At 48.0% G+C, this 17500-nt stretch overlaps 1 protein-coding gene across 6 annotated transcripts in view; it reads right to left on the minus strand.

The window, feature by feature from the left end:
* Positions 1–17500, minus strand: part of LOC147012676 (RNA-binding protein 24-like) — a 71370-nt gene that overhangs the window by 20824 nt on the left and 33046 nt on the right. The window lies entirely within an intron of this gene.

Consider the following 17500-nt stretch of genomic DNA (forward strand, 5'->3'; position numbering starts at 1 on the left):
AGATCAGAAGTCGGGAGTCGGGGCTGGTGGGAGCGGCAGCATCGGAGCTTGGAGTCGTCTGAGCTAGCGGAAGCGGCGGAGCATGGGGGTCTGGGCAGACAGCCCTGATACGGTCGGGCGACGCCGAGGAGTGAACGGGGTCTAGAGGAGCATCAACTCTGAAAGAGCAAGAGACCCGTTCGCTCCTCCGAAGCGTCGCTGGCCAGGCTCGCCAGAAAGGGGCCGTGACGAAGCCGGACCACCGAGGCTGACCAAGCAGCCATACAAACTGCTCGTCAAGCCGCCCAAGTGACTGGGCGCGTTCGTGACGCACCAGACCGAACGGAGACACCAAGGGTCGCCAATCCAAAGACCATCGAGTCGCCACCAGGGGCGGCCAAAAAAAAAGATAGCTCCACCGAACTACACCGCTGAGATGGTTTGCATTGATCAAATTCTCCCGAAGAGTACTTGACTGAATCGGGAATTGATTTTTTAATCATATTTTTGTTGCCCGATTTAAACGAAACTTGATACTGCACACCACAGGTGAATGGTGAGTAAGGTGACCCTAAAATTTTTGCGCTATCATGTACCGTTTTGGCTGTATTTTGGGAACATACATACATACATACATACATAGAAGATGAGTTTCAGTAATATAGAGATACAAGGAGTGATCGACAAGATACTTTGATTGTAATTGTCTTATGGTGAAACTCCCAAAATTAGACTCGCTGCTCACTACTCATTTGTTCCTCCTTTTCCCCCCCACATGTGGAACTAACTTCCTCAGTCTCTTCAATCTCATTCTTCCCTCCAGGGCTTCAAGACAGCTGTTAACTACCCACCCCATCCACAACCGTGATAGCTTCTCCTTCAATTTCTGCGAATGAGAGTTGTGATTGTACCCATCTTGTTCACCCCGTATCCTCATTCTTCCCTCATCTCTGCAATCCCACCATCCCTCATCTCTGCAAGTTATCCTATATTTTGTCCCTCAACCTTGCTGTTCTCATGTGTGCCCCCCCCCACCCCGCCCTCCTCTTCCTACTGTTACATCCCGATACATTTTATGTTCCGGCTCCTCCATGAGCTTCGACTTTGCATGCAAAAAAAAAAAAAAGTAAATAAATAAGTAATGCTGGCAGATAGGCCGAACATCCATCCAAGAGATGGCAGATAGGCAAACACATTGCCTCGTCCTACATATGAAGCACCTACATGGCAGTTTACAGATGGGTCGCAATTCTAAACCAAGATAACTACACAGCTCAGAGTGGAGTGCACACGTACCTCGAGGCTAAACCTGCCAGCCAAACATTTGAAACCTTGGTAATTTAATTATTGGATACTTGTGAGCATCTCATGCGTTATGACTTTTTGAACATTGCCAGTAAGCAATATTGGGCTCTACATGTTGCTTCTGTGGTCTTCAGTTTCATTTGGTAGCTCCACTATGAGCCTTAGATCATGCTAACAAAAAAGAGGTTCAATTAAGTAATGATGAAACGATGTTTAATTCACAATCTCACGAGATTCCGCCATCTCCGGGTATGTGACGGACAGACTGACAAGTGCTTTATTGTCCAGATATCAAATAGGATGGTATAAATTAGCATAACCACGACACCATAAACAAAGAACTAAGACTATAAATTTGCATAACCATGGCAATATAAACTAGAAAGCATCTCAAAATGCAAAGCCCGTCCGTGTCCACTTTGTACTCAAACTAAACTTGACGAAAACTCGAGCTAAAAAAAAAAAATTGTACATTTTATTCAGTTGTATTCTCCACAATCTCATCATAGAGGTTTGTTGAAGAATGACGCATTCACCGAAAACTGGTGCAAGTTCTTAAAAAGTGTGAATGTGAAAAGGCGTTGGGCGAATGAGCATATGAACGTTTTTGATCCCCCTCTCAATGGTGAGGAATTGCTGAAAATTTTTTTTTTTTTAATTATTGTATCCGGATCTGGATCTTCACCAAACTCAAATTGATTGGTCCTCGTCACACACACACCCCCGACCTGTCCACTAAGTTTCATCCGAATTAGTCCACAACGTTTTGAGATATCCTGCTTACAGACAGACAGCTCGGAGTGAAAACATAACTTCCGTTCACCTTCGGTGGACGACGGAGGTAATGGTACCTCAAGACACATTCGGCTGACCCAGCTATAAACTGCCATCCTGGTATTTCACATTCAGGGGGTGGCCCATCAGCGTGTTCGCTGTCGATCAAAAGAACGTTTTGGTCGGAAGACCCGTCTGCCAGCACCGGTTGTGCATTAAAAATCCCACAGTGTCTTTCACAAACAGTAGAGGAGTTATTGCGATGAGCACCTTGGCTAAATTGCATAATCCTACGAGTTGAACCTGAGGCCCTGCCAACTGGTTCTGGAAACCTCCCCTTGGGTGATCACACAAGGAGGTGGGAATAATTGGGACAGTTATGGAAAAGAATAAATCTGTGATGCATGAGTGGTATTAGCTGGGGTGCTGTAACAATGTGGGGAGGAGGGGGGAGGAAGGCAGGGGAAGTGTCGGTGCTGCATCCTGAGGGGCAAAATAAAACAATAGTTGTGAAGTGCACCAATTTACATTTGTGGGCAACAGAAAGGGTGGGGATTGTGGGCAGAAGCCAGAAAGGGTAGGGATTGTGGGCAGGGAGCATGGTGGTAATTGTCCCCCATCATTGATCAATACCGTTGCCTTTAACCCAAGAATAGCCTGTGTTCTGATGCAAGCAGAAAGGAGGGAGTGAAATAATACAAACCGCTTTCCAAACGCACAGGAAAGTACTGCCCATAAATTGTCGACCGATCGATCTCAAGATTTCACAACAAATGGCAGCAGTTTGTCTGCTGCAGATGAGCTGTGCCCAGGACAGTGAGGTTAGAGATTTTAACCTCACACCTTTCAATTCAGCTTAGTGAGCTCCCTGGAGCCCAATCACAATTCAAAGATTGAAACAAAGGCTTTGACCTGTGAAACCGAAGCCACAGAGATCAATGTAAATCTTCAGGTGCCAGAAAGCTTTGCATTTGATTGGCCGTGCAGATAGAGACTCGAGATGAGATTGAAGATAACGCCCGATAGGAAAAGTAACTACAAAGTGCAAGGTTGTCAAGCCACTGGTTCATAATCTGGGGGAACCCAGGCTCAAATACTATATATCATGTGTTTGTCCATTGTCTGCCAATGTCCTTGAAATTAATGAAAAGGTCTACTCATGACTTTTTGTCCTGCCTGCGCTTTACATACAGATACAGGTTCCATCATGAGTTAGATCAGTGTTATAGATCAAGTATAAAAAGGTTTGATGTGGCCCTGATGTCCCCAATTTCCATCTCCTACTAGTTGTGAGGATGAAAGCACCAGAATTCGTCACCACACTTGGGAAAAGCAATTTTTCAAAGTGATCCGATTAATTTGGACCTAAGAAACATGAATCCAAAGGAGACCTAAACAGCTGACCCCTCCAAGGGTTAAGGGAGGTTAAATAGTGTATCAAACAGGGGTTAAATTTCATACTCCTACAAACAGTCATTATTGGGATCAAACTAAACTGAGAAGGCAAACACTTTAGTCCCGTTTGAAAAAGTTTCCCTGAATTTGACCTAATTTTCAGGTCAGAAGGAGGTAATTAGGTCAATAATTCAATGTAAGGAAAGATAGATATGTTGGGTATCAAAATGAATGTTTTGATGAGAAAAATGATTGAGACACAACTAGATGTTTTACTACATTACGCAACAAAATAAATGTGACATAATGGAACATACTGTTATGCTTGTCTGGCCTTGTAGTTAGGGGGGGGGGGGGGGGGAGTACATATTACCTGAGAAGAGAGAAATGAGAAATGTGTGGAGTAGTAGGGTCTGTGTACAAGTGAGTACTCAGTCCATCTCAAAGTGATTAAGTAAGGCAACGTAGCTTAATAGTCTGTTTAAATGGGTAATACTAATAATAAAAAAAACAAAATGTATTGGTAGGGAACTTGGAAAGAGACATGCCAATGTGAGCCTGTGCCAATCTGAGCCCGATTTTTTTGTTAAACGCACTTGTTTGTGCCATGCAAGAGCTGTGAGTCATGAGCAGCTGGCAGCTCATGCCAATGGAGAAAAGTGGGAAGAACGGGAGGCTCAGAACCAGCAGCGACTGCAGGGAGGGGTAGAAAGGCCCAAAGGAATAACAGGGTTATATGCAGCCGCTTTTGGAAATGAGAGGTCAGATATTTCAAATTTAAATGGGAAATTGTTTTGGAGCAGCCTTTGTGGGAGCTGGTCCCCAAGCTGCAGAATTCATATCAGGGGAGGTTAACAGGGCCGGCCTCGTTGAAGATTGGGTTTCACCAAGCAGCTGCGGAGCTGCATTGGCAGAATTTGGACTTGGAGTCCAACCATGGGTCGTGTGGCACGACCCGGGCCCTACAGAGGGTCTGGTGGAGTGTGGTTTCCCTTGTCCACTGGGGTACCGTTTGAGCGAGTATCTCAGGCTGGTGGGATCACCGGACCCTGGAGGGGGTTGAGACCTCTGGGGCACCGAGATGGCTACGCCTGGGCACCTAGCATGTTGCATCGTGAGGATTACTAGGGGGAGGTATTGTGGGTCATACTATAGTGGCGGCACTGAGGGTCAGTAAGGGCCGAACGAAATGAACACCCTGACATGTGGCTTCACAGCCTCTCCTTGAGGCTCTGGGACAGCCAGCATGTGGTTATTTGTCATACTGTGCTGGGCTGTGGACGCTGACGAAACCACAAGGACTGGGTACGAGTCCAGCCCACCGGACAGCCAATAAATCATCGGTGGAATGTTATGTCAGGTCAGGTATGAGAGCATGTGCAGGAGCAGCACGTACTGCATCTACTTTCCGCCTGCATCTTAGTTTTGACCCAGGAAAGCCGTAATCTCAGCGGCTTCGACTCCTCATTCAGCACCTTCAGGGCCCCCAAAAGGATATCCAGAGTCTCTGCAAAGATGTCTGCATCGTCTGCAAAATCAAGGTCGGAGATCTCAACATTCCCAAACGATGCACCGCAGCTTGATCTCTCAGACATCCTCCACAGAATCCAGTCCATGCAAGTATTGAAATGTGTGGGGGCCAGTACATACCCCTAAAAAGCTCCAGTCACAACTGCAAATAAGTCAGAGATGGCATCACCACATCTCACAGCACTCTCAGTACCAGAGTATAGTTCAGACATCAGATTGATCAGTTTTGGTGGCACCCCACGATGACCTAGAATCCTCTGGAGGACATACCGATTGACTGAATCAAACACTTTTCAGAGATCAACATCGGCTGCAAGCAGCCCCTGCCAAAACTCTTATCTGTGTTCAGTGAGGACACGAAGGGCAAGGATACGGACAATCGTTGACCTCTTTGGTGTAAAGCCTGACTGCTCTGGACGCTGGTGCTCATGCAGATGGTGGCAAACCCTATCAATAATTATCCGAGCAAAAACCTTGCCCGGCACCGAGAGCAGCGTCACCCCTCGGTAGTTGTTGCAGTCCTGGCGATCACCCTTCCCTTTCCAGAGAGGGATCATCTTTTCGTCAGTTGGGATGATGCCTGTGTTCCAGGCAGAACACAGAACTGCATGCAACGACTTGAGTACAGCATTTCCACCAGCCTTGAGAAGTTCAGCACGGATGCCACAGATCCCAAGAGCTTTACACCATTTCAAGTTGTTCACCACAGCCTGTGTTTCCACAAATGAAGGTGGATTACAGTTGATTGGAGGGTCAGCAATAGGGAGAGTAACACCCTTGATGTCCAACTCAACAACTGGTGGGTCAGCCTGGTACAGCTACTCAAAGTAACCGGTCCAGCGGGCCTTCACTTTGGACTCCTCTGTCAAGAGCCCACCACCCTCCGCTCTAACTGCATTTCACTGAGGGACGGGCTTGGAGGAACGCAATGTGCGAATTCCCCTGCAAGCAGGACAACAATCACTTGACCACAGATGATGCTCTACTCCCTCACAGATTCCTCACACATAGGCCTCCTTGTCTACCCTCAGTGCACGTCCAGTTTTACACCTCAGCTCCCTGAACAGCTCAGCTCTGTCATTAGGCCTGGCACTACCACTCTGGTCAGTGGTATCCAGTGTCCCTTGCAAGACAAAATTCTTCTTCGCCCGATGGCGAGTTCCAAGACATCCACCGACAATGTCAAGGATAGTGGTGTTGAAGGCACTCCACAACTCTTCAGGATTCCCCAAAGCAACATTATGTAGTGATTTGGAAAGGCTGGGAGAGGTCAATCCAATGTGGATTGGGTTGAAATAGTTAAAATGTGACATTTGATGAAAATAAAGGATTGTTTTGTTTTGTATGTACTGTATTGTGATTATAGTGCGTACGCAGACCATGGCAGGTAAGGTGCACCATAGCGTGTATTGCAGGTGGTGGAACAATGAATGGCAGTGGGGGAGGGCGTGACATTTGAGGTTTGTGGATGGGCAATGTATGTGTCCGGAGGTATGGATTAGGCTCTGAAGGAGCGGTGACTGTGACCCTTCCTGAGATAACTTGCCCCTGGAAACCGGTGGTGTTTGGAGTTTGGGGGGGGGGGCATCAGAGGAGGGTCTGGTTTGGGCGACTAATGGGTAGGGAGTGTATCTGAGAAGTGTGGAGATGACACCAAGAGCTCAAGAGCAGTTGGTGTATGACCTTGAGGAGGAACCTGCCTTTTACCATGGTCCTGCCTCTTTCTGTGGTGCCTGCCTGCTTGCTTGCTTTCTCCTATTCCCACTCTTGCCGTTGCCCTGCTTCATTGTTCCTGCCTTCTCCCTGGTTCCAGTCCATGCGCCTGCTTCTCACCCAATTCATGTCCTTGCTCCATCATCTGCTCCCTGTTTTGTTGTTCCTGCTGCTTGTTCATTGCCCTGTCCATGTGCTTTGACATCCTGCCTGCAGACTTCCTCCTCCTCCTCCTCTACCCCTTTCCAAAGGGGTGGACAAGGAGGGGAAAGGGAAGGCAGCACGAGAGGAGGGGAAGGGACGATTGTGACGGGGGGGGGGGGAAGGGACGGCGGCGACGGGGGGGAATGGACGGTGGTGACCGGGGGGGAGACGGCGGTGACCGGGGGGAGACGGCGGTGACCGGGGGGAGGGGCGGCGGTGACCGGGGGGAGGGGCGGGGGTGACCGGGGGAGGGGGCGGGGGAGGGGCGGCGGTGACCAGGGGGGGAGGGGCGGCGGTGACCGGGGGAGGGGGCGGCGGTGACCGGGGGGGAAGGGGCGGCGGTGACCGGGGGGGAAGGGGCGGCGGTGACGGGTGGGGGAAGGGGCGGCGGTGACGGGTGGGGGGAAGGGGGCGGCGGTGACGGGTGGGGGGAAGGGGGCGGCGGTGACGGGTGGGGGAAGGGGATGGCAGTGATGGGTGGGGGGGAGGGGACGGCTGTGATGGGAGGGGGGGGGAATAGATGGCGGCGCGAGGGCAAGGGGATAGAAAGGCGATAAAACGTGCCCAAACAGCTACATTTTCTTTTTAACTGCTGTGTTCTATATAAAACCGGGTGGGAGCATTTAAAACCCACACTATCTCCGTGGCAAAGGCTAGCCTGCGCACATGCACATGCAGTGACCTTCACACAGCTCCAGTTGGCTCACTCTCAATCGGATTCATACATGATACACTCTGGGGAAGCAGTTTTAAATTCAAAACTCAACCGTCAGTCCTTATATTAACAGAAGTGACTTTGGCAGTGATTATAGCTTTGAATCTTGTTGGGCATTTCTGTATCAGCTTTGCACATCTGGATTTGGCGATTTTCTCCCATTCTTCATTGCAGATTTACTCAAGCCCTGCAAGTTGGATGGGGAGTGTCGGTGAACAGCAATCTTCAAGTTTTTCCACAGATTCTCAATAGAATTTGAGTCTGGGCTTTGGCTGGGCCACTCAAGGACTTTCACTTTCTTGTTCTGAAGTCATTCCAGTGTTGCTCTGGCTGTATGTTGGAGTCATTGTCCTGTTGGAGCGTAAATCTTCACCACAATCTTCGGTGTTTTGCATTCTGAAGCAGGTTCTCCTCAAGGATTTGCCTTTATTTGACTCCATACATTGCTCCCTCTATCCTTAGAGGTCTCCCTGTCCCTGCCACGAAAAAGCATCCCCATGGCATGATGTTAGCATCACCATGCTTCATGGTAGGGATGGTGTTAGATGGGTGATTAGCTGTGCTCGGTTTCCGCCAGAAATGGCGCTTTGTATTCAGGCCAAAGTGTTCAATTTTCATCTCATCAGATAACAGAATCCTTTGCCTCATGTTCTCAGAGTGTTTCAGGCGCATTTTCTAAACTCCAGGTGTGCTGTCATGTTGTACCTTTTTCTCAGGAGTGGCTTCTGTCTGGCCACTCTCCCATAAAGTCTGGATCCCATAAAGTGCTGCAGAGATTGTTGTCCTTCCAGCAGGTTCTCTCATCTCAGCCAAGGAACTCTGTAGTTCTGTCAGAGTGGTCATTGGGTTCTTGGTGACCTCCCTAACCAAGGTTCTTCTTGCCCAGTTGCTTGGTTTGGTCGGATGACCAGCTCCAGGAAGAGCCTGGGTCGTTCCATATTGTTTCCATTTCCTAATGATGGAGCTCACTGTGCTCTTGGGAACTTTCAACACTTGAGAAATTGTTTTATACCCTTCCCCAGATCTATGCCTCCTCAATTATATCTCAGTTATACGGACAGTTCCTTGGACTTCACGGTAGAGTTTCTGCTCTGATGTGTACTGTCAACTGTGGGACCTCATATGGAAAGATGTGTTTCTTTCTAAATCATGTCCAGTGAATCAAATTGGTCACAGGTGGATTCCAATCAAGTCGTAGAGACATCTCAAGGATGATCAGAGGAAATTCGATGCACCTGAGCTCAATTATAACACCTCAGGATGCACCTGAGCTCAAAGGGTTGAATACTTATTGACGCAAGATATTTCAGCTTTTCATTTTTAATTAATTTGAATAAAAAAATTCAAAACGTTTTCACTTTGTCACTATGAGGTATTTTGTATGGATCGGTGACAATTTTTTTTTAAATTCAATCCATTTTAAATTCAGGCTACAACATAACAAAATGTGACAAAAGTCGAGGGATGTCAATACTTTCTGAAGGTACTGCAGCTGGGTTGACATTCAAACCCAGATTAAGACAGCTTTGAGCCGGCGTGCGTCCCTCTCGGCTATCCTGCTGTGGTGTGGGCATTCATTGCTTTGTATTTTGTAGCCACTAAAAACATCTTGAACTTGTTCTAATCCTCCAATTTATTTTGACTTTCCAACTCCAGAGATGTCCCCATGGAGAACTGAGCCGTGGTACCGCATTGGACGCTTGTTGAGATTGAAGCTTGAGGAGCGTTTGCCAAGTGGGTTAAGCACTCAAGCAAGCACGCCAACAAAACGGTTGAAGAAAAACAGGCACAAAAACAAACAAACAAACAACAACAAAAAGAAAAACAGGCGCTTTATCGTTAAGAAACCGCTTTATCGTTAAGAAACCGCTTTATCGTTAAGAAACCGTTCCGGCCAATTCCAAATCATGGCATTGTTGAGCAGGCCAACAACAATGGCAAATTAAAACCCCAGCGAGGGAGCACGATGTGTTTGAGGATGTGCCTTGACAAAGGATAATTAAATAAGGCCGTTAATTATCTTTAAAAGGAGTGTTTTTATGAACCCAAACATCTAATTTTCATTCCTACACTCCCTTGGAGTCCTCTTATAGTATTGTTGCGGCTCTGCAAAACCGCATGCCTCAAAAGCAATGGCACCAAACATACAGTGATCCCCAGGCAGTTATCTCGTTAGTCTTCATGCACAGACCTTCCCCTCATGTCTAATTGGTTAATGGGATGAAGTGCGTTGCGTGGGTCTTATAGCTAGGTCTAAATATATCTCTATCTTCCATTCCATCCTGATTTTCATTCCAACCCTTTCCTTTTATCCATGATACAAATCGAAGCAGGCACCGCACCCAGGCAGCCACCCAATGAGAGACTCTCCACCAACACTGTGTAGGACACGCATGGCGCACCCTTTCATTCAAATCTTCGTGTCGATTTACAACGGCGTCTCACCTTGCTACACCTTCACTCACCAGAAGTTCACCACCTCGACCACCAACATCTCCCGCACAAAGGAAAAATCACCCTGCGCCTCCACATTGATGCAATTTTCCACCAAATGGGCGTGCTGTGCAGCCGAGGCCACTCGGACCGCGTGGCGCGGGGACGGGCTGAGCACATTAACAGCACCAACCACAGCTTTGCTGGGGTTGCCCCGAACACGCATGCGGGACCGACACGACCCTCGTCCAGTCGCCAGAACATGGCCTGGGAGTTCGGTGCATGGCTACGGGCCGTGTCGCGCCAGATGTGCGAATGAGGCCGCTTCCGGCCCCAGGAGCCTGGCAGGGTGGGGCTGGGATCCAATGGAAGGGCACGATTCGGGTCGTCTCCCCAACCTTCGCCCGGGGCTTATAAAAGGCGGATCATGAAGCCGTCCGCCATCTCTCTCCTCCCTCTCGCCTGCCTGCCTCGCACTGTCTCTGCCTGTTTTCCGCACCCACTTCTCCACCTCTCTGCTCCGCCCTCTCTTCACTGCAACTCATTGTCTGCTTGTCGCTGCATCCGCACTCGAGGTTGGTGTACGACAGACATTCTTCTGGACCAGTGCGGAGCACATATTTCCATGAGCCGGAAAAGTGATCAAGCAAGAGATAACGCGCCGACTCTTAAGGTGGGATCGCTCAAGCGGAGCGTCCCCCAAACAATACTGGGTTGTGCGGTCATGGCAGGTATTGAGGAGCACGACCGTGCCAGGTATTGAGGCCATCAGTTCTCATCTGCTTTCCTTCCTTCTGGCTAACTAATCTTCATCAGGTGTGTGTGTGTGTGTGTGTGTGTGTGTGTGTGTGTGTGTGTGTGTGTGTGTGTGTGTGTGTGTGTGTGTGTGTGTGTGTGTGTGTGTGTGTTGGTGCCTGTCGTAACCTAAGTTAAGATCGCAGAAGAGATAACGGGATAAGTTGGCTCTGTTTGCTTTTTTTTTTTTTAATTGCTTGCCCTTTTGTCGCACCCCACAAATTTCTTGCTTTCCCTGTTGTACATAATTATAAACTCCATTCACTGTGCCACATACCTTTCCTTGCCCAATTGTAAATAAATGCTTGTGTAGAAATGTTCCCAGCTCATTTTCGTCTTTTCCTTCATTGGTCCAGCATGGTCCGTTATCCTAGCTTAGCCGGGACGTTATCCCCCAACGATCTGTTTTTCTCGCCGGTACGTCCTTGGCAGTTATGCTCGGCTGCATCTGATCCGGTAAGGTGATCCGGTTTGAACAACGCATACTGAGGGTGTGTCCTCCGATAATTAGATCACATGACCATTTCAGGTAACCGGTTTCCATTCGACGGAGGACCCCAAGTTACATGGTTGAGTTATTGGCATTCACGGTCGATTAGCGACCCGCCGCATCACGCAGTTATCAGTGTGCGACAGCCTGCGATTCCGGAGAGTCTGGTGGGAACCCGAGGTAGCTCTCCCCTCCCCCCCCCCCCCATGGTCTTCTCACCCCGACCCGGAGTCCAAAACAGTATTATGAAATGTCTCAGGCTGCCAAGTTTCATGGTTTTGGAGTAATGGACACACACACACACACACACACACACACACACACACACACACACACACACACACACACACACACACACACACACACACACACACACACACACACACACACAAAGATAATTTCATATGTATATAATTTCCACACATGGTATATAGTTAGTTTGATGAAGTGTACACATTACTTTCATTCTGATAATTCCATTCAGGACAGAAATGCAGAGTTATACATTATTGGTCCACGTAGGACGAGTGTTTGTGATCAGTAAGTATTATTCTATTTTGTGGTAAATCAGCTATTTAATTGAGACTTTTCCCCACTTCACCAATTTTCAGCCTGGATATTTGAACATGCATTTACATATTCACTCCCCATGACTAATACAAACAAGCCATTGCTCAACATGGGGCCCCGGCAGTGTTGGTAGGGAAGGTAGCGATTATGGTTTGGCGACACTTCAATCCTTCTTTATGAGTCTGCAATTCAACTGTGCTATTTATACATGCTGCAAACACTCTCAAGAACTCTCCCACTTGTACTCACGACAGCACTTTATCTGATATTTGCACCCTCAAGGATCTTTCACCTCGATGTACAAGGATCTTTCACCACCATGATCCTTTCTTTGTCGAGAATGCTCACAGAGCTTCCCAGCCTGAACCTACTATGTATGCTGTTATTGCCTACGAGGTGATGTTACAATGTTAGTTCTCAGTCAACCTTGGCTGATAACGGTCAATGCTCCCTTGACGTGCTCTTTCTGGCTCTCGCCAAGTGTCCTTCCACCTCCTTGATTTAATTACTCGCTTTACTTTTTTCCTTTCAATCCTTCCACCCACATTTGATTTTATCTCTTGGTATTGTTCTTTAGCCTCCCCTGCTGGTCATCTTTACTATAATGGAGCTAAGTGTTTGTTATCTCCTCCAAGACGAAGCATCAACGGTCCACAAAACTCAGCTGTATTGTCCTTGGTGTACATGACTCTGGATTGCCATACTTTCTCGCTCGCTATCATGAGCGAATGAGCAAAAGTTATGGGGGTTAAAAAGTGAAGCCGAGGCCTCTGAGTATTAGCTATGTGGCCCGAGGGACATCACCGAACATGATTGCTTCAGTGCTATCATGTGCCAACCAAAGAACAGACGAGTGACGGAAGGTTTACTGTATGTATGTATGTATGTATGTATGTATGTATGTATGTATGTATGTATGTATGTATGCATGTCTGCTCTTCACCAATTGGTTGGACAGCTGACCTGACATCACCCACAATTGTAACCTGAAATACTTAACCTACAGTAACCAGAGGATCCAAAGGACCCAAAATATCTAAATGATCCTGAGGACCTGAAAGACCCAAGAGACGCCAAGAACCAAAAAGACCATCAAGACCCAAAATACCCTGAAGACCCTTAAAGACCCAAAATACCCCACAGACCCAAAATAACAAAAAAGGTTAGACCCTTAAATACCCAAAAGACCAAAAAGATCCAGAAGACCCAAAATACATCAAGGACCTAAAATACCTAAAACACCCAAAAGACTCCAAGAACCAAAAAGACCCTTCAAGACCCTGAAGACCAAAAACACCCAAAAGACCCTGAAGACTCTTAAAGAACCAAAAGACCCCAAAGACCAAGGAGACCCAAAAGACCCAGGGGATCCAAAAGACATCAAACATATAGTGGTCCCAAGACAGTTATGCCATTAATATACGTGTACATTGTCCCTTCCCTTTTGTCTTGTGGGACAACAGAGGCGTGCGTTGCGAGGATTTCATAGCTCAGTGTGCTTACATCATTCCTTCTTCATTTAATTTCTAATTTCATTCCTACTCTTCTTTTCTGATTATTCCTGAGGTAAATCTGAGCCACGTGCATCCTTCGTTGTGAGATGGGTCCTCAGCAAAGGCCAAGCAAGCATCACACCCCCACCCCTCTGAAGAAAACACAGCCTGCCAACCGCATGTGCAGCGGTAATTTCCACCCAATGGGCAGGAAACAAACCCAGCACGACGCCCACGCTGCACGGAACACGCACCGAGAAGACGGAAGAAACAGCACCTTAGAAAGGGGCGCTCGAACACCACATGAGTATCGACAGCACAGAGCTCCCATCCTCAAGCAATCCCTCAACCCAACGTTTGCGGCGAGTTATACAGTATGCTCGGCAGCTCGAGATTGTCGATCTAATTATATCGATCGAGTTTCACCCCATGCACACAATAGGAGAATCGGGCGAACACGAGCATTGGCCATGTGCGTAATGGCGGATCTATTCGCACTGTACGGAATGTGCTCGAAGGCAGACAAGCGCTTAGCTCGTGACACCTTATCGGACACATCTTACTGTCTGTGCATGGGTTCGCCATAACATCGTACCTTCGGTCCTCGCTGGTGGCCACGGATGTTCCCCACGGACGGCAAACGCCCCCCGCATCCACGACCAGCGAAGCCGCGATCGGGCGGAGGCATGCGGCACAGCCCGGGCCATGCGGCGCACATGGAGCAGGCATGCAAGACCGACGCCACTCTCGGCCTGTCGTCAGGGCATGGTCCGGGGGTTCATTCAAGGTGATTCATGGCACAGAGTTTGGTGTGGGCTTTTTGTATCATGTCATAAGGTCGGAGCAAGACATTTTTGCGGCGTGGGGTCATCTTGCCGGAAATGGAATGTTGTGGTTTCCGGCCAATGCGGCCGGGCCGCGCAGGGGGTTGGGACCAATCAGAGCGCCCAATTCGGGTGACGACAACGCTTCGAGGTGCCCCCCCTTCCCCGCGGGGCCTATAAAGGTCCGAGCGGAGTGTGTCTGTCTCTCTGTCTCTCTGTCTCTCTGTCTCTCTGTCTCTCTGTCTCTCTGTCTCTCTGTCTCTCTGTCTCTCTGTCTCTCTGTCTCTCTGTCTCTCTCTACTGCGCCTTTTGTCGTCATCACCTCGACTCCTCTTCTCTGCCCACACGACGCTGACTCCACCCACTCACCTGGTCCCACCTACCACTCCATACACTCGCTCTGGACTCCACCCTCCCAACTCAAGCCCCTCCTTCACGCCCACGGTCTCGACACGAGCTTCCCGAAGCAAAAGATGACATGCCAGCTGTCAGGGGGTACCGCACCATGGAGCATTCCCCCCAAACGTATTGGTGGAGCATTCGGGCAAGCGTGCAAAGGTACCGAGAGACCGTAGCCTCAACTCCTCTCCTGCCTTGCTTCAATTCCTCTTCATCGGGTTTTCTGTGTGTGTGTGTCTGTGTGTGTCTGTCTGTCTGTCTGTGTGTGTGTCTGTGTGTCTGTCTGTGTCTGTGTGTCTGTGTGTCTGTGTGTCTGTGTGTCTGTGTGTCTGTGTGTCTGTGTGTCTGTGTGTCTGTGTGTCTGTGTGTCTGTGTGTCTGTGTGTCTGTGTGTCTGTGTGTCTGTGTGTCTGTGTGTCTGTGTGTCTGTGTGTCTGTGTGTCTGTGTGTGTGTGTGTCTGTGTGTCTGTGTGTGTGTCTGTGTGTCTGTGTGTCTGTGTGTCTGTGTGTCTGTGTGTCTGTGTGTCTGTGTGTCTGTGTGTCTGTGTGTCTGTGTGTTCTGGCACCAGTCTATGCAAGTAAGCCTGCAGAAGACTATTATTATTTTCGGGTTAGGTCTGCACTGTATCTGCTTTCATAAGTTGCTTGTTTATTTCCGCACCACACCTTTCTTCCCTAACTCTGCTTGTACACCCCAATAAATCTATTAACTGTACCACATACTTTCCCTCACCTGCTTGTAAATAAATCATTATGAGGAATGTTCCCTGCTCGTTTTTTGCCTTTTCTTTCATTGATCCAGCATGGTCCAAATCCTAGCTTAACCAGGACTTTATTCCCAACGATCTGTTCATTTTAGCCGGTACGTCCTTGGCGGTGTCGCTCGGCTGCATCCGATCCGGTAAAGTGATCCGGTAAAGTAGAGTGATCCGGTTCGGACAAGGCGTACCGAGGGCGTGTTTCCCGGGAATTAAATCACGTGATTAATTCGGTAACCCGGTTAACCCACAGACGGCAGGACCCTCGGTCACGCGGTTGAGTTATTGACGCCCACGGTCAGTTAAGCAACCCGCCGCGTCACGGAATTATCCATGTGTGATGGCCTACAATTCCGGGGAGTCTGGTGGGATCCGAGATAGCTTCCCCCCACCCCCCCCCTTGTGGTCTTCTCACCCGATCCCCGGCCGGCAACAATATATATATATTAATTACAAAGACAGATGGGAAGGCACCCTGAATAAACATAGAAATTTCAGGTGGGGTGCACAATTGTGATGTTAGAGACTGCAGGTCATTTTCAAAATGACAATTTGAACCTTGAAACTGACAGCACATTGTAGATATAGCATCATCACCAACGTCATCATCGTACCAGACTCTTGAGAGAGCGTCGATGGTGCTGAAGCAGTTCCTGGGCAAAGGTTATACTGGGGTGGTTTGCATTGCTTTCCCACCAGTCAGTAAGGGAAGGAATTTGTTATCTGTTCAGAGTGCCGGTGATAGCTCGCCTACTTTTCACGAAAGACACCGAGGAATTTTAAAGGTGCATCAACGACCAGAGCTGGCATACGGGTCCTCTGGCTTCATCTCCTTCTACAACTGACATTGCACATTGATGAATTGTCCTGCCTGTGAAACACCAGGGATATGTTCTTGCGTGGAGCACTCTCCAAGTGGCTCAAGCAAGCGCTGCGTTCTAAACCGTTCGTAAGGAAGGGCTGGCTTGGCAAGCGCGAGCTAGCCACTTGGTAACTGAACACCACTGGATCACAGTTTATAGCTGAACTTCGGGTCGAACCTTGGGTAGACAATTTTAAGGTAGTCTGACAATACCTCAAAGCTATCCTGACAGGCCAGATATAAACAGGCATACCTGACTACATATTCTTCCGTGGCAAAAAATATTGGGACCCTTGCACTTTTTTCAAATAATGTACCATTTCCTCCAGAAAATTGTTGAAATAAAAAAATATATTTTCGTATCCACATATATATCTTTGGTTTGCAGTGGAACAAAACAAAAAAAAGCTGAAAAAATTACTGAATCTTAGCTAATTCCACACAAACCCTAAAATGGCGCAGACAATATTATTGGCACCTTTTAGAAGTTGTTAGAAATAATTAGATTTCAAGCAGGTGATTCTCCTTCACTTTGGAATTGCACTCACCTGTGGGGAGTTGCAGGTGCCTATCATATAAAAATCACTCATTCAACCAGTTTGAATAGAGAAAAGGAGTCATTTTGCCGTTTTGTGTCACTGTGTGTACTGCAATGAACATGGCGCAAAGATAGAAAACCAGAGAATTGTCTGAGGAGGTCAGACACAACATTGTAGCCAAGCATGGACAATCTCAAGTCGATAAGTCCATCTCCAGAGAGCTTGATGTTCCTGTGTCCACCGTATGCAATGCTATCTGGAAGTTTAAAGTCCATGGCACTGTCGCCAACCTACCAGGATGTGGCCACAAGAAAAAAAACTTGATCGAAGATTACAGCGAAGGATTGTTCGAATGGTGGAGAAAGCACCTCGATCAACTGCCAAACAGATTCAAGCTGACCTTCAGACACAAGGCATGTATGACAGTTTCAACTCGCACCATCCATCATCAACTCGATGAAAGGGGGTCAACTATGGTAGGAGACCCAGGAAGACTGCATTGCTGAGAGAGACATGAGAAAGCTGACTGGAGTTTGTCGAAACACACCTGAACAACCCAAAATCCTTTCTAGGAGAATGTCCTGTGGACAGTTGAGACCAAATTGGAGTTTTTTGGTGAAGCACATCATCTCTATGTTTACAGAAAACAAAATGAAGCCTTCAAAGAAAAGAACACCTTCCCTACAGTCAAACATGGAGGAGGTTCAGTAATGTTTTGGGGTT

The sequence above is a fragment of the Eptatretus burgeri genome, chromosome 14 (assembly GCF_056783735.1).
Source record: "Eptatretus burgeri isolate ZD-2024b chromosome 14, Ebu_testis_v1, whole genome shotgun sequence".
NCBI classification, from domain to species: domain Eukaryota; kingdom Metazoa; phylum Chordata; class Myxini; order Myxiniformes; family Myxinidae; genus Eptatretus; species Eptatretus burgeri.